The sequence below is a fragment of the Lissotriton helveticus genome, chromosome 3_1 (genome assembly GCF_964261635.1).
Source record: "Lissotriton helveticus chromosome 3_1, aLisHel1.1, whole genome shotgun sequence".
NCBI lineage: Eukaryota > Metazoa > Chordata > Amphibia > Caudata > Salamandridae > Lissotriton > Lissotriton helveticus.
The window spans coordinates 2,089,843,857-2,089,859,972 of record NC_136061.1 but is presented as its reverse complement, the minus strand read 5'-3'; positions in this window follow the sequence as shown (position 1 = coordinate 2,089,859,972).

Sequence of the window (16,116 nt, the reverse complement as noted above, 5' to 3'; positions counted from 1 at the left end):
TATGTAATTGCAAGACGGCTACGGCTACAGGAGGAAGGAGAGAGGGAATGGCTGAGACAGGAGCAGGTCTACAGGCAGAGGGTGACCCTGTTCATGCTCACAGAGGAAGAGATTTTGCAAAGGTACAGGTTGGCTCCAGACACCATCATGGAGCTCATCAGGGACCTCAAACCTCTGTTGGAGCACCCCACCCCAAGGGCACATGCAATACCAGCACATGTACAGGTGCTGTGCAGCATCCACCTGCTGGCGTCAGGGAGCTACCAGAGCGTGGTTGCTGCGGTGGGAGGGGTGACCCAGAGCAGCCTCTCAAGGTTTTTTCACAGATTCCTTGACGCCATGTTGCACAGGATGGACCATTACATTTCTTTTCCATCCACCCATGCAGAACTGGTTCAAACCAAATCGGACTTCTACCAGATGGCAGGATTTCCCCATATCATCGGATGCATTGATGGCACACACATCCCCATTTGTCCCCCTGCTGCCACAGAATACATTTACCGCAATAGGAAATCAACCCACACCATCAACGTGCAGGTGATTTGCAATGCTAAGCACTACATCACAGACCTTGTACCAAACTTCCCGGGAAGTACCCATGATTCATATATATTTCAGAACAGTGGCATCTATGAACGGCTGACTGCAGGGGAATTTGGTGAAGGCTACCTCCTAGGTAAGACACAGTGTGCAACACCTATTAGACCTATTGCAATTAGCAGTACATGTATGCATGTGAGTAAATTATTCCCTTTTCTTTCCAGGAGACAGTGCATATGCCCTTCGCTCATTCATACTAACCCCCTACCTCAACCCCTCAACACCCAGCCAAAGGAGATACAACCGGGCACACAAGCGCACACGCAATGTTGTTGAGAGAACATTTGGAATTTGGAAGAGCAGGTTTAGATGCCTGCACAAGAGTGGAGGTGCAAGGCAGTATACCCCCATCACATGCTGTAAGATCATTGCTGCCTGTGCCATGTTGCACAATCTGGCTGTTAAGAAGGGGACTGAGGTGGAGTTAACTGACTATGAGGATCACGACGACGACAATGCTGTGCCTGAAAGACATCCTGCAGGAGTGTCAACACCAAGTGATGGCAGATACAGACGTGAGGAGATTACACGCAACTATTTCTGAGTAAGTGAAGACACTGAGCTATAGTCAAAGCACAAGCTTCTGTTTATTTAGATTTCTTAAACAGATGGTAAAGAAAAAAGAGCAACAGTAAGCATTTGACATCAATGCTCACAGTGAGCAAACACACTCAGACAGGTCTTGAACCCACCCACCATAGTTGCATATTGTCACTAGGCTTGTTTAAATGGCACAAATGTGCAAATGAAACTTTAACAACTAAAGAAACAAATGTCCACAGGCAGTAGGCCATAGTAAAAAATGTTCATTTTCGGCCACGCTTTGCACTGCCAGGTGTTTGTGGTTCAGCCTGTACACTGGGCGTTTGGCCTGTAGCCTCACCCTGTCGCCTGCTGCTCCTCCTTGGCTCAACACCATGTGGGCTAGCTGTGCTGCTCCTACTGGTGCTAGGTTCACTGTCCGGCACGTCAAGAGCAGAACTTCGTGCACTTTGTGCATTGAGTAGGGCCTCCAGCGCACCAGTCATTCCAGCTATGCCCCTTGTTAACTGGTTGGTATTATTAGTCAGGACTTCCTGGCTATTGATGCTACGCCTGCATAGCAGGGATGTGGCTGTTGCCAGGCGGTGTAAGGATTTCTCTGCTCTCTGTGCGCGCTGCTTGTCCCTGCGCCTTGCAGCAATTTCAGAGTCAAGTTTAGTGCACAGTTGCTGTATGCCTGTTGCCATGCACTTGTTCACCTCCACAAGCTCTTGTATGCCCTTGCCAATGTCCTGAATGTTAATGTTCATGTTTCTCATTTGTCTCTGACAGGCCATGATGCCCTTGCCCTGCATCCTCTGTATCCTGACCATCGATCCCTCCAGGCCTTGGAAGACACTGGACCCCTCCCCACGTGCACCTGCACCACTTCCTTGGACTGTGCGCCTTCTAGTGGTAGGTGGTACAGGCTCTGTGCCGGGCTGCAGTGTGGCAGTGATGTCAGCCTCAGACAAGTCATGTGACTCTACACCCACCATTTCCTCAGCACCTATCTCCATTTGCAGCAGTGGGGAAACAACATGCCTCCTGCTAGGGTGTGCAACAGGTGTTACCAATTCAAGGGATGCAGGCATTTCTGGTGATGACACCAATAGTGGTGACTGTGAGGGAATTGGGGATCCATGCATTTCCTCACTGATGTCTGTTTCTTGGGAGGGTGGCTGCCCACTCGGAACCCCTGTGTCCTGGGATGCACTGGGCCCTGGATCCTGACTGTCATCCCTCTGGGGTGCCGTGCCTTCTGCCTCCTCGGACTGCCTTCTGGATGTGTGACCTGTGGACATATGGGCACATATCAGCTAGGTGCAAATGTGTCACAGCCACTACAATTAAACATATGAATTTGCACTTTGAACATGCTGCCTGCCCTTCATTTTGTCTGCAAACATTTAAATTTCTTGTTGGTTACAGTGCTATGTCACATGTTCTGTCAAAGACTGACTACATGTACCATGATGCATTGCTACAGTTTTGCACACACACCATGGGACTGGGGTAACTGAGCTGCAAGGGGTGAGGGATGGATGGGGGTGGGAGGGGGATTGCTGTGCATGCATCTTACCTTTTGTTTTTGAGATTTAGCCGAGCTGTTCACTTCTCCCAGTCCATGGACACTTTCAGACTCCAGGGTTGTGGCTACCAGCTCCTCAAGCTCGGTGAGTGGGGGTGCAGTGTTCTTTCCTCCACCTGTTTTCTGTGACTGTTTGTGGCGATCAGCCAATTTTTTCTTTGTGAGGCTCCTTAGGTCATAGAACCTCTTCTTTAAGTCTTCTGTCACTCTGGTGGTCACTCCCACAGCATTAACTTTATCTAGGATGTCCAGCCATATTTTCCTTTTTGTGGATTCTGCCACAGTGAGGGACAGTTTTCCAAAAAGTCTGTGGTGTACCTTGACCACCTCCTCAACAAGCACCTGTAATTCAGTACTACTGAACTTAAGTTTCCTTTTCCTTTCTGCCTGCTCACTTTCCCTGCTGCTTTCCATTTTAAAGTGTTCTCAATTCACAAGGTCTGCCTGCTGCTGCTGCTGCTCCCAGTCTCTCTGCTCCAACTGCCTTTCCAGAACCTTCTAATTAGTAGCAGCTGCCTGTGTGCACACTTCCTGCCAGGAAGGGGGAGGGTGGTTGCACCTGATTGGCTGTTGTGTTGAGTTTCACTTTTGTTTGCTGGCCGACGCGGGAAATACCGATCGGTATTTACCGATCGGTATTACCAATGCTTTCCTATGGGACTTTTGCCCCATAGGAATGCATTGGCCATACCGATCGGTAAATACCGATCGGTAATTACCGATTCAATATTTACCGATTCTTATTTACCGATTCTTACCGAATCGGTAATTGGAACATCTGGATGTTCCTACATACCCCCCCTTCTTATTTACCGATTCTTATTTACCGAATCGGTAAAATTCGGTAATTAAGAATCGGTAAATATTTTTTACCTACATCTGGCCCAAAGAGTCATGTATCAGATTAAAACCACATCCAATAGTAAGTTTAACATTACTTAATTTAAGCACTGAAGATGTAAAAAGAGACCAAAAATTAGGGTCATTATTTGTTGGACCATAAACATTAATCAGGAGCAAAACAGTATTATCCATTTTAATTTTAACTATAAGGTGACTACCATCAGCAGCAGAATATTTGTTTAGTATTTGGAGCTGTAACTTTTTTGCAAACACAATAGGAACTCCATTATTTTTGTTGAATGTGGGAGAAGAGACAATATTACTAAGCAATTTTTTATTCATGTAAACAAAAAATGTATCATCTATGTGAGTCTCCTGTAGTAAACATATCAGCGTTATGCCCTGCCAAGTAATCTAACACTTTAATATGTTGAACAGGGTGTTGTAACCCTTTGACGTTGAGACGAACAATTTTAATACTATTACCGTTATCCATTTTCATGAAAGATAAAGAACTGTAAGAAATGAGAGAAAAGAAATTAGTAAGATTAATACGTAGCTCTTATGATTAAATGAGAAGGGGGAAAAAAGAAACAAAGACAACTGTAGAAAAGATGACATAGAATGAGAAATAATATTTCTGAATCGCGCACATGCATGTGCAAGAATGACTTGCAAAAGAAAATGTCCTAGCAACAAAAATAGTGGAAAAAGACTAGCTACAAACATATATTAGAACAAAAGATTCAAGTATCAGTCTCATACGTATCCATGGTGAGCAGAGAATGCTGGTCTAGAAAGGCATGAAGATCCTCAGGGCGGTGAAAGGACCTGGAAAATCCATCTTTTCATGTTCTCGTAGAGGATGGATCAAAAAGGCTGTATTAAAAACCAGAGATTCTTAGTTCTGGTCAAAGCTCTGTGATTTGTTTGCAGATTTTAAGAGTTTCCTTGGCAATGGATAGAGATTTTGGTACCGTTGACCATTAAAAACGGAATCTCTCTTGCCGTATTCTGAATCATGACCAAATTATGATGACGCAGTGCCCTAAAAACTATAGGGCGATGTTTGGTGCGACTTGGGTTACTATGCGAAGAAATTACATGCGCCTTATCAATATCACATTTTTCCGTGAACATTAACTGCAATAAACTAGGTGATAAGTTCTCCCGCAGTCATTGCCTTCAACATTTTCTGGCAAATTAAAGATGCACAACTTGTATTGCCAACTGCAATTATCTAGATCCAGTTAAAGAGTATTTATCAGCATAGTTTTTGCTGTACTATGCATAATACTGCCAATTTTGGTTTTGTTATCCTGAATTCTAATTGAGTTGTGAGAGACTTTCATAGAGAGAATTGCCATGTCCTAACAGATATTTTCGACCTCTTACGCAATATTTCTGAATTAGCATAAACTGCTTGTAATTCTTCTAATAAAGTGGTTCACAAAAGTTCATTAGTGTCAACAATTTTTGACTTGACTGCAAGTCAGGAAATTGTTAATTTACATTTGTTATTTATAAAATGCATATTTTCCTCCTCCATAGTAATAAAAAAAATACCGTAATATAGCTAAACAAAGAAAAAAAATAAGAGATAAAGAAAAGGAAAAATGAAAGTCACCACACAAGCTGGCTGTGCAGCAGTTAAGAATTAGTCTGTTCTCAAGGTTAAGAGTAAACGCACCCCTCAAAATTTCTCAGGGTCCTTTACTTCATGGCCTTTCTGGGCACACCCATTTTCTTCTGATTGTGTTAGCTGTAACCCAAATGTCTTTCCCCTCTGAAAGGCATAACAAATGTCACAAATAATTTTTTCCTAAATTGGGATTACTTTCAGAGACGAAACACACCTGTCTGGTTGCCTCTTTTATTATTCTCAAAATATTTGCTGTGATCTGCTTTCTCTTGTCAGCAGCCTTTTATCATAGGCCAACCATCCAACATTATTCTCTACTTTTCAAAACACCAACTGTTTATAGCCAAATAATCACCTCATGTACTTGGCCAGCATGCATAATTTCATGGACAGAGCTGGACCCTTGTCCTCGGGATACTATTTCATCCCTTTTGTGTTCCAATCCCAAGCCTGCCAATGTTCTGTCATTCACCACATTCCTTCACACATGCCTGTCTTTGAACTACTATTGTTGACAGAGGTAGGAATATCTCAATATAGGGCGGTGCCATTACTCACTCAGCAGACAAAGTTAATTGGTATTTGAGTTGCCCATTGTCCACCACTAAAATTACTTTCACGCCCAGGAGTATCATCCGTCTGTACTGCTTTGATAGTAAAGCAAGAAAACAATTCTAAAGAGGCCTTGATATGTTTCTTTCTATTCCAGGCCTATGGTATATTTTCTTCACAAAGTTCAAATCATGTTGCTCCTGCTGCACTTGACTGGATTTCAGCCTGCCAATTTATCACTTCTTGAATTCACACCAATACTCTGTTTATGTCTTCTATGAATATTCTGCTTAGTGCTAATTCTTCTCTTAGTCCTGCAGAAACTCTCAACCTGTGGCGGTGAGGGTGACTATGCACTCTAGATATAGCAAAAGACACCCTTCTGCAGAAAACCTTTACCTTGCAAGTAAAATTCAAATGGACCAATAATTACTATCTCTTTCTCAATTCACGTTTTCTCATTCCTCTCAGCTTTAGTACAAGTTTCCTAACAAAGTCTGGATTGAATTTGCATCAACTTAAATCAATGTACAGAAATGTCAGCCAGGTGTCTGCGCCCTCACCTTTTCAGGGGATAGCGGTATATTAAGTACAATTGCTAAGTCCTGAAATTTCTCAAATATATGAGCATACCAAATTGTTCTTCTGTCGTATCGTGAAACAAAAAAATCTTCAAGCAATGCAATATCTTTATGAGCCAGTCTGCATTTTAATGTGTGAGAGAATGTGGATTATTAGTTGGAGGGGATATGAGTCCTCATCAAATAATAATGTTTCAATTTTATACCAAGTCCAGTTAAGTCTCAATAATTTAAGCCTGATCTCAACCCTTTGTAGCTGTAGCACAGAGTAGACAGGCTTGATCTAAGATAAATGTGTAAAGCTATTATCAGTACCAAAATAGTCTAGAAAGTAAATAACTCACCACATTAAAAATCCCACTCCAATTTATAAAAGAAGAGAATATTTTAATGATCAATTAGACACCAAAAGCAACAAAAATCCAATAAGGGGAACCAGAGATATGAATGTGTAAAGTTTGAATTAACAAACACAAGTGCTGACCGCGGGCAACTGGTTATGCTAGACCTTGTCAAAATCAAAAGTTAAGGCTAACCGCTGTAGTGACCTGCTCGGATGCAGAGTCCAAGTTTAACCCAGTTGGACACTTTGCCTTCTAATTTAATCTCTGAAAATACTCAGCAGTCCAAGGGAGCAGGCTGTGCATGAGATGGGCTCTTTGAGGCTGGACAGCCATCGGGCAAAGCCATTTATTTTTGGCAGAAATCCTCCAAGCAGGAGTGATTCAAAATTCCCACCCCAGGAAGGCCCCTCACCATCTGGATACTTTTGGCATCTTTACCTGGTGAAGATTTCTACCTTCAGCCTATTTTGAAACTCGAATTCCTCCATTTGGACAAGACTGCAAGCTGTGGCTGAACAGGGCTCCACAAGGCCAGATATCTTCACCGCGATGTCCTGTTGAAAGGAATTTGCTGCTGCGGAAAAGCTCCAAGAGGGAGCAACCTGAATCTTTGACATAGGAGCGACGCACCTTCGTCAGTTGACTTAACAGGTTAGTCCAAGTCTTTGGTCAGTTCTCCTAGCAAACATCCATAAAAAGGTTTCTAAGTCCCAGCTTTTAGGGTTAGGCAAGAGGAGTACACTCTATCAGTTATCCAAGGGCCCCAGCACCTTGAGGACACCACTTAGGGGTCAGCACTCACTCTAGGAGAAGCTGTCAGCTGGGCTTTCCAGTAAACTGAGCTTGTTGCAGCTTTTGTATTTCTGTACCTTAACAGGAGATCAGCCAGCTGACCCTTGGACTCCAGTTCTAGGTCTTGAGTACAAGTGAGAGCAGCCGTTGGAGTTTTTCTCCACAGGATCTACAGCAGGTGCAGTCCTTCTTCTGTCTTCCACGGGTCCAGATGTGTTCTGTAGAAGATACTGGAAGTGCCACATTTATGCCCAGTGCCAGCCTGTGGGTAAGGGAACCCACTCCCTCACCAATGGGAGACCCTAACCACTTTTGCAGCACTTCCTGTGTGTTTTACTGTAAACTACCCCAGAGTGTCCCTCTCAACCTAAACCCAAAATGGCAGAGCCTTTCTTCCCTTGTGAAGAGCTCCCTGTTCCCACCCAGCGGTGTGGCTATGATAATAGACAAAGCCTCTCTTATAGTTACTCAAACCTGTTCTGTGGGGTAGCCCCTTACCCACTGGAATAGATGCCTGGCTGGCTAGCACGGCAATGAAGGGGTCAGACCTAGGTGTGAGCTATATCTAGGTGTGACAAGGAATATACCTTTTGAAGTTAAGGTTCCTGAACACAGCTTAGATGGCTATCCTGTCATGTGGATAATCATCTCTCCGCACACAATCCCTCTATCCACTGTCTGGGAGCAAAATACATCTTACCACAGGAGAACCATTAACAGTCAGGTGACACTGATCACACAGAAATTTGCATTTCGCTTAGGCAGGAAAATGACAACTTTCTAAAAGTGGCATTGCCAAAATAGTAATTTAAAATCTGACTTGACCATTAGGTTGGATTTTAAGTTACTATTAAAATGAGCTCTCTAATAATTTTTCTAGCTAGTTGAAAACTGAAGTTATGCGTTATAATATGTGACAATGTAACCCAGTGCTTTTCTATTGGAGAGAAAACTAGCAACAATGTCTCAACCGGATTCAATAAAGAAGGCAGATACACATATATGTACACAACATCAAACAAAGGAAAACAAGGAGACTCCTGGTAGTTTGTTGCAAAAGTGCTCATGGCATCATATATTTGAAATCGCTGTTCATACAAAACAGTTATATCAGCACTGTGAGCATAAATTGCAAAGGCAACCCAAAGAAACTTGGTGCAAGTTGTGCTTGTGACACAAAAAGTGACAAGTGAAAAAGACAGCGAGAGGCGCAGGGTGACAAAGTGATGAAATAAATATATACAAGAATAATTGGTTCAACACGAAAGGTTATTTTCAGTGATTAATCATGGTTTAAAATAATTTTGTGAATCAAAGTAAAATGTGTGCCGTAAGTTGCGCTGGTAAATCGTTCGTTGCGTTTCGATCCTATTTATTCAGGGTTGCCAGTTTGGAGGTGCTGTGGGTCGAAAGGCACAGTGGACAAAGATTTGTCCAGAGGTGGGTCAAGAAACGGCATCAATGATAGGATCCATGCATGTGGCACAGCGTAGAGAATCATCTGCGTGTGACCAATGATTGCGTACGAGTGTCCCAATGGCCTCCCAGTGTAGTACTGAGGAGGGCGAGTAGCAGTATTAGGTCCCCGATCCACTGCAGCTTCACGAGGAGTACAAAACCATATTGAGGAATAATTTGAGGACTGAAATAAATCCAGATGTAGAAACAGCGTTGCGATTAACACCGGGACGCCACTTTCGTGTGCGGGGTCCACCCAGATCTCAACCTGGTCTATGGGTTGTACTCCTGTTGTCATTTATTACTTTCTATTGGAGAGCCAGTCTTCCTACAGTGAAAAATTACTTTGGAAATTTTTCACTGTCAGTACATGTACAACTTAAGTACACATGCCCTACATTTAATTACTATACACCCTGCCCTATGAGTATATAGGGCCTACTGTAGGGGTGAGTTATAAGTATTAAAAATGAACGTTTAGGTCTGGCAGTAGGGATATTTTGCCAGTTTGAACGGGCAGTTTTAAAACTACACACCTAGGCTGCTGTGGCAGACCTAGGGTCATGTCATACATGGTCACTTTGGTGATGGCACAACAAGTGCTGCAGTCCACTAGTGACATTTAACTTACAGGTCTTGGGTACAAGATGGTAAAATACACCAGGAACTTATAGTTAAGTTAAACCTTAACCAATTTGATACCTTTATAGAGGTCAGAGCACATGCACTGGGGCTGGTTATCAGGGTCCCAGTGTACAAAGTCCAAAAACCATCAGTTCAAAAAATGTCTGGTTGATCATGCACTTCCTATTGTTCATCTCCGCCCCGATGAAGGAGTAGCCCCGACTGGGGCAACACACCAAAATGCGCGTTGGCGTTATTCGTGTGGGGGCAGCTGGACTATATCTACCCCTACCCCCCCTGATGATTTTTTCCACTCTGTTGTCTGACCATCCTGGGCTGTTATGCACAATTTTTAATATAATTTATGCTGTGAATTGTGTGAGTGAGGTGCGAGTCATTTTGATGAACTTTGGGAATGCATGATGGTATGCGTGTGATGTATGAAGTAGGAGTGTGGGACTTGATTTATGGAATTTTGTTTTATTAAACCACTAGCAGCCCGTCCCGACATTATCCGGGTATGAATTGCTGCCGGCCAGTAGTATATTGTTTTGTAGGATTTCGTTTTGATAGCATTTATTATCTGTGACAGGCCTGTGAAACGCTCCGATTCAAAGTGCACTGCTGATGCACTTAAGAGTGCGCGTTCAGTAGTGTGTGAACTCGAGTTTCCCTACTTTATTTTTCCTTGCAATATTATATAGCGCGAACTCGACAACATGGCATGAGCACAATTTACATTACAGAAGAACACATTCATTTGTGGTAGGCACGGGGAGACAAAGCGATTTGCCTGGAATCACAGGCTGTTGAGCTGATGCCGAGATTCGAACTTAGCTCCCCAGCTCTAAAGTTCGCAATTCTAGAACTTGTGGCGGGAGGTGTGTCTAAAAGTGTATGTCGGTGCTGGCCATCAATGAGAGAGACCTGTGCATTTTTCAAATGGGTGGTGAAAAAATATGAGTATTTTGCTGGAGATGTGGGCTGCCGTGCCACCAATGTACTTACCGGGGGAGGGTAAACACCCATTATTCGGCAACTTTCTTTCCGCATACCATCACTCCGCATACTTTCATTACGAAAGTACGATGACTCCGCAATGCCATTATAACGCATGGCATTACATTTTATATGCTTTTACCATGCATACATTTACAACAAAATTTGTTGTAAATGCATGAATGGTAAAAGCATGTTTTTTAAAAATGTTTGGATAAGGTAAGTATGGGTATAGGCGTATATGTTTTGGGGTACTGAGGTATATGTTTTGGGGTGTTTGGGTATTTTAAGGGTTCAGATATAGTTTTGGGTTATGGGGTACAGGGGTAGTTTTAGGGTTTAGTGATAGGTATGGGTTTTGGGGTACAGGGGTATTTTTAGGGTTCAGGGCTAGGTTTGGGTTTTGGGGTATAGGGGTATTTTTAGGGTTCAGGGGTAAGTTTGGGTTTTGGGGTAGAGGGGTATTTTAAGGGTTCAGGGCTAGGTTTGGGTTTTGAGGTACAGGGGTATTTTTAGGGTTCAGGGCTAGGTTTGGGTTTTGGGGTACAGGGGTATTTTAGGGTTCAGGTGTAGGTTTGGGTTTTTGGGTACAGGGTTATTTTAAGGGTTCAGGGCTAGGTTTGGGTTTTGGGGTACAGGGGTATTTTTAGGGTTCAGGGGTAGGTTTGGGTTTTGGGGTACAGGGGTATTTTAACGGTTCAGGAATAGGTGGGTTTTGGGGTAGAGGGGTATTTTAGGGTTCAGGGGTGGTTTTGGGGTACAGTGGTATTTTTAGGGTTCAGGGTTTGGGTTGGGGTTTGGGGTACAGGGGTATTTTTAGGGTTCAGGGGTAGGTTTGGGTTTTGAGTTACAGGGGTATTTATAGGGTTCAGGGCTAGGTTTGGGTTTTGGGGTACAGGGGTATTTTTATGGTTTAGGGATAGGTTTGTGTTTTGGGGTACAGGGTATATTTATAGGGTTAAGATGGGTTAGTGTTTAAGGGTGTTGGGCTATTTTAAGGAGTAAGGGTGGGTTATGATTATGGGGTGCAGGGGTATTTAAAGGGAGCAGGGTGGGATTAGCACACAATATGAGACATGGCATGAAGGGCGGAACGTACCACACGCCCCCAGTGTTTGTCACGCCCCCAGCACACGCCCACAGCACAACACAGACACGCCCACAAGGGGCTACTTTGCTGGCACGGTTCTTTTACCTTTTAAATGTATATGGTGGGCGTCTGCATAGCCTATGTCCTTCTGCTGCAACTGCCCTTTCCAACGCTGTATTGGGTGTTGTGATTGGTGCTGTGGTTCCTGAGATTACCCGCCTCAAAGGTTTTGGCTCTCTCTTTATTATATTAGTATAGATGGTGTGCTTTGATCATTATTCTTTGTATTTATAAATTGATGAAATGTTTGTTCAAAAATAAATAAAATCATTATATATTTTATAAAACTTGAAGTGACTTATGTATCCTTGCCCTTGATCTGCTCCAGAGATAGTGGATTAATCTAAGGACCCTATTCTAGGGCCTTGTTTGAAAGTACGGGGCAGGTAGTTCCTTGCTTTAGGTGTTCTCCATTTCCCCTGTTTACCTGCCTCCATCTTGTCAGGGGTCCCCCTTCTTATTAGTAGTGCCTCCGTAGTGATGTCATACCCACCCTGCACCTCAACTTTTTGGCATTTCTCCACATCAGGCTACACAGCATCTTCTGATTTCAATTCTGTCTCCTATACCCAGCACTGGCCCTAAAATCCAAATCTATTGCTGTGACTACCCCATGCCCACACCTCGCTTGGGGCAGAAGATCCGCATCAGCTATGATCCTTCTGTTGCCCTGTTTGATGGATGTGTGCCTAACAGCACCCTTGTTAACCTGTCACTACCGGAGAAAGGTACTTCTTCCAAAAAGCGAAGCTGGCTGAAAACTGTCGCAAAGCTTCTCTCTCGTGGAGCACTACAGCTTTCTCTACAAATGACCTTCTGCACCCCTGTGACCTGCCCACACAGAAGCTGTGCTCTGGGAGCCTGCTAAATGATTACTGCTGCAAACTTACTGTGTGTATGGGGTTGTGTTGTCTGTTGTTTTTGTTTTTTTACATAGTTTAATATAGCGCGAACTTGACCCGAATCGGGTATCAGAGCGCTTTACATAGCACCAGTTGCATTACATGAGGACACATTCCTTTTGTTGTTAGGCACGGGGATATTAAGTGATTGGCCCAGAATCACAGGATGTTCAGCGTCATTGCCGAGACTCGAACCTGGATCCCCAGGTCCGAGGTCGACTGCCCTAGCCGTTAGGCCATGTTCCATGTTTCACATCTGTGATCCCCATCCCCTGTGAAACTCCAATCCTCGTTACTTCACACTCATATCTATCTTTCATTTTGTGCCTCCATTGCCCCTCTTCTTCCCCCTCCAGACCTCTCCCTCCTGACCCTCATATTGCACCCTTTGCCTCCCATTCTAAAAATATTAGCACCATATTTTTACTACCATTGAGCTTCTTCCTGACTCTCGTCTCTTGTTTGTTCTTCTTTCTTTCTTTAATAACTTTATTCGGTTATTATATAAGAAAACAACCATAAAAGTACAATTAATAAATCACATATATATAAAGAAAAACAATCATAACACAATAAAAAATAGGTTGTTTACATTTCAAGCATAAATTGATTTTCCAAATCTAAGAAAAAATTTTAAAAAAGCAGAGACAGATGCAATAGTTAATATATTAACTAATTTCTGGATAGCTAAAAAAGCAGTGCGACACTGATTAAAATCCATAATCTTCAATATGGGCACAATCCATCTTTTCCTCGGGACAGTATAAAATTTACAGAATAGCAGTATATGCATATCCGATTGATTGGACAAATCGTCACATGGACATTTACTAAGTTGTTTTGTCCAGTCATTCATATTGGGGAAACTTAAAAATCTAAATAAGGTGTTTAATCTAAAACGCGTCAATAGAAACCTTTCAAAATCACTCATATGTAGCATAACATATGGTTGGATATTGCTAGTGATCATTGTTAAATGGTGGGCAACCACTGTACTTTTCATCATTTCAGTATTCATTCTACGATCTCCCAAATGCATCATGCACTGTTTTTTTAATTCTCTCCTAGACACATGACACATCAATGAGAGATCATCATAGTAATCCCGGTGGCCTATTTGTATGACAAACATCTTTACATAAAATAACCATCTTATCTTACTGACGTTATCCAAATTCATCACATCTTTCACAATCGATCGATTAAAAACACACTCCTCGTAGTTCATACCCTATGCCACAGTACCGGTTGGACTTTGATAACATTCTCTATATGAGGTTAACCCAGTTCAGCGTGGCAAATATACGTAGAAACACTATCTGGGACTGCTAAGAGGTATCTCATAAAACAGTTTTCTGCCATCTGTAAAGATTTCACACTTGCATATCCCCATATTCCTGCACCATATGTAACCTTGCTACACAGGTCGCTCTATAAACGGTTAAAAGTTCCCCAATCGTTTTTTACCCATTTTTCTGCTAAACTTTGTAAGGGCCAATATGGATTTGCAAAACAACAGCCTTCTTGTCTTTATTGTTGTGTTCCATAAACCAGTTTGGTCAAACAATATACCTAAATACGGGAAAGTTGGGGTAAGATCCAACGGTTTAGAATTAATGTACATTACTTTCTTCTTATTTTGTGCCTCGGGACCACAATTCATACAAAATGTTTTCGTACAATTAATTCGGACGTCCGCCTAAACCCCCGCTGCCCAAAAACACCTGGCTTAGAAAGTGGGATAAGGCCGACCTCCCCGATGTCTGCTCTTCTCTTGCGGCTTCTTGCCCTGAGCTCAACGAACTATCTCTCCCCTCCCAGCTCACAGCCATTAACACCTGGTTATTAAAGGCATGTAACCGCATTGTTCCCCTCAAAAAAGTCGCCATCAAGCGGGCTCACGCCGCCAACAGGTGGTTCTCTCCCCTCCTTAAAGATAAGAAGCTGGTGGCGCGTAGAGCAGAACGAGCATGGCGTCGTACCTACTGCCCCCTCCTCAAAGCTAAGTACTACCTTGTCCTCAAGGAATACAAACAAGGCATCCTAACTGCTAAAGCCGAGTACTTTTCTGGTAAAATTCTGGCAGCAGAAAATCAACCAAAGGAAATATTTGCCACAGTACATGAGCTTGCTGCTTCTGACAGGGTGATCTCCAAAATCCCTCCGTCCCAATCACTCTGCAACTCTCTCAACTCTTTCTTTATTGAGAAAGTGGCTCTCATTAAGGCTAACATTCCCCCCTCCCTTCCTACTCCGCCCACTACCCACTCGCCCCCTGTCGTCCCACTCCTCACTCTTCTTCCCCTCCTGACACGGGAAACTCTTCTCCCTCTATTGGCTCGGGTCAAATCTGGATCTCCTCACGACATCGGCCCGGCTTTTGCCCTAAAAGAGATCTTTTCTAGTTGCTATTCCCCCTCACTCACCCTCATCAACCACTCCCTCACCTCAGGTATTGTCCCAACTGCCCACAAATCAGCAGTCATCATCCCCATCCTAAAAAAGGCAGGCGCTGATCCATCTTTGCCTGCCAATTATCGTCCCATCTCCCTGCTTCCTTATTTGGCGAAGGTCTCAGAGGCTCACGTCACCCGGACCCTGAGTTCCTTTGTGGAGTCCACTGGTCGCCTTTCCTCTTGTCAGGCCGGCTTTCGTCCGCTGCACTCAACCGAGAAGGTGGTAGTGTCAGTGATGGACAAACTGAGGGAGGGCATTGACACCTGCCTCCCCCAGGCCCTGGTCCTCCTCGATCTGTCCGCCGCGTTCGACACGGTGGACCATGACATCTTATTGACCCGTGTCGAGGCGGCGGGCATTGGGGGTACGGCCCATGCTTGGCTCCGGTCTTTTCTAACTGACAGGGAGCAGGCCGTCCACCTGGCAGGTTTTGCAGCCCCTCCACGAAGAGTGAAATGCGGCGTTCCTCAGGGCTCCTCTTTGTCCCCCTTGCTTTTTAATTTATACATCTCACCCCTCATTTTTTCTTTACAGCAGATGGAGGTCTCGGTGTTCAATTACGCCGATGACCTCCAACTAATCTTTAACCTTTCCCATTCCCCTTCCTCTGCCCGGAATTTTCAGAGGGTAATGCTTTACATTCAAAACTGGATGAACTGCAACCACCTCAAGTTAAATCCCGACAAAACCGAGTTGGTTTTGACCGGGGGTGGTTGCAGTCCTTGGTCTCCGTCTTTTTGGCCTGACTCACTTGGTTCCCCCCCCCCCCGGTTCCCAAGGTCAAAACCCTGGGCATTTTCATTAACTCCCAGCTCTCGCTTCACACACAGGTTTCATCGGTGGTGTCCTCTTGTTTCTTTTCCCTCCGCACTATCCGTAAGGTTTCCCGTTTTTTTCTGTTTCTGCCCTGAAGCTCATTCTCATGGCCATGGTGCTATCGCGCCTCGACTACGGGAATGTGGTCTACAACGGTGCCCCTGACTACCTGATCCATCGACTGCAGCAGATACAAAATCAGGCCGCTCGCCTGATTTACGGACTTCCCAAGTTTCACCG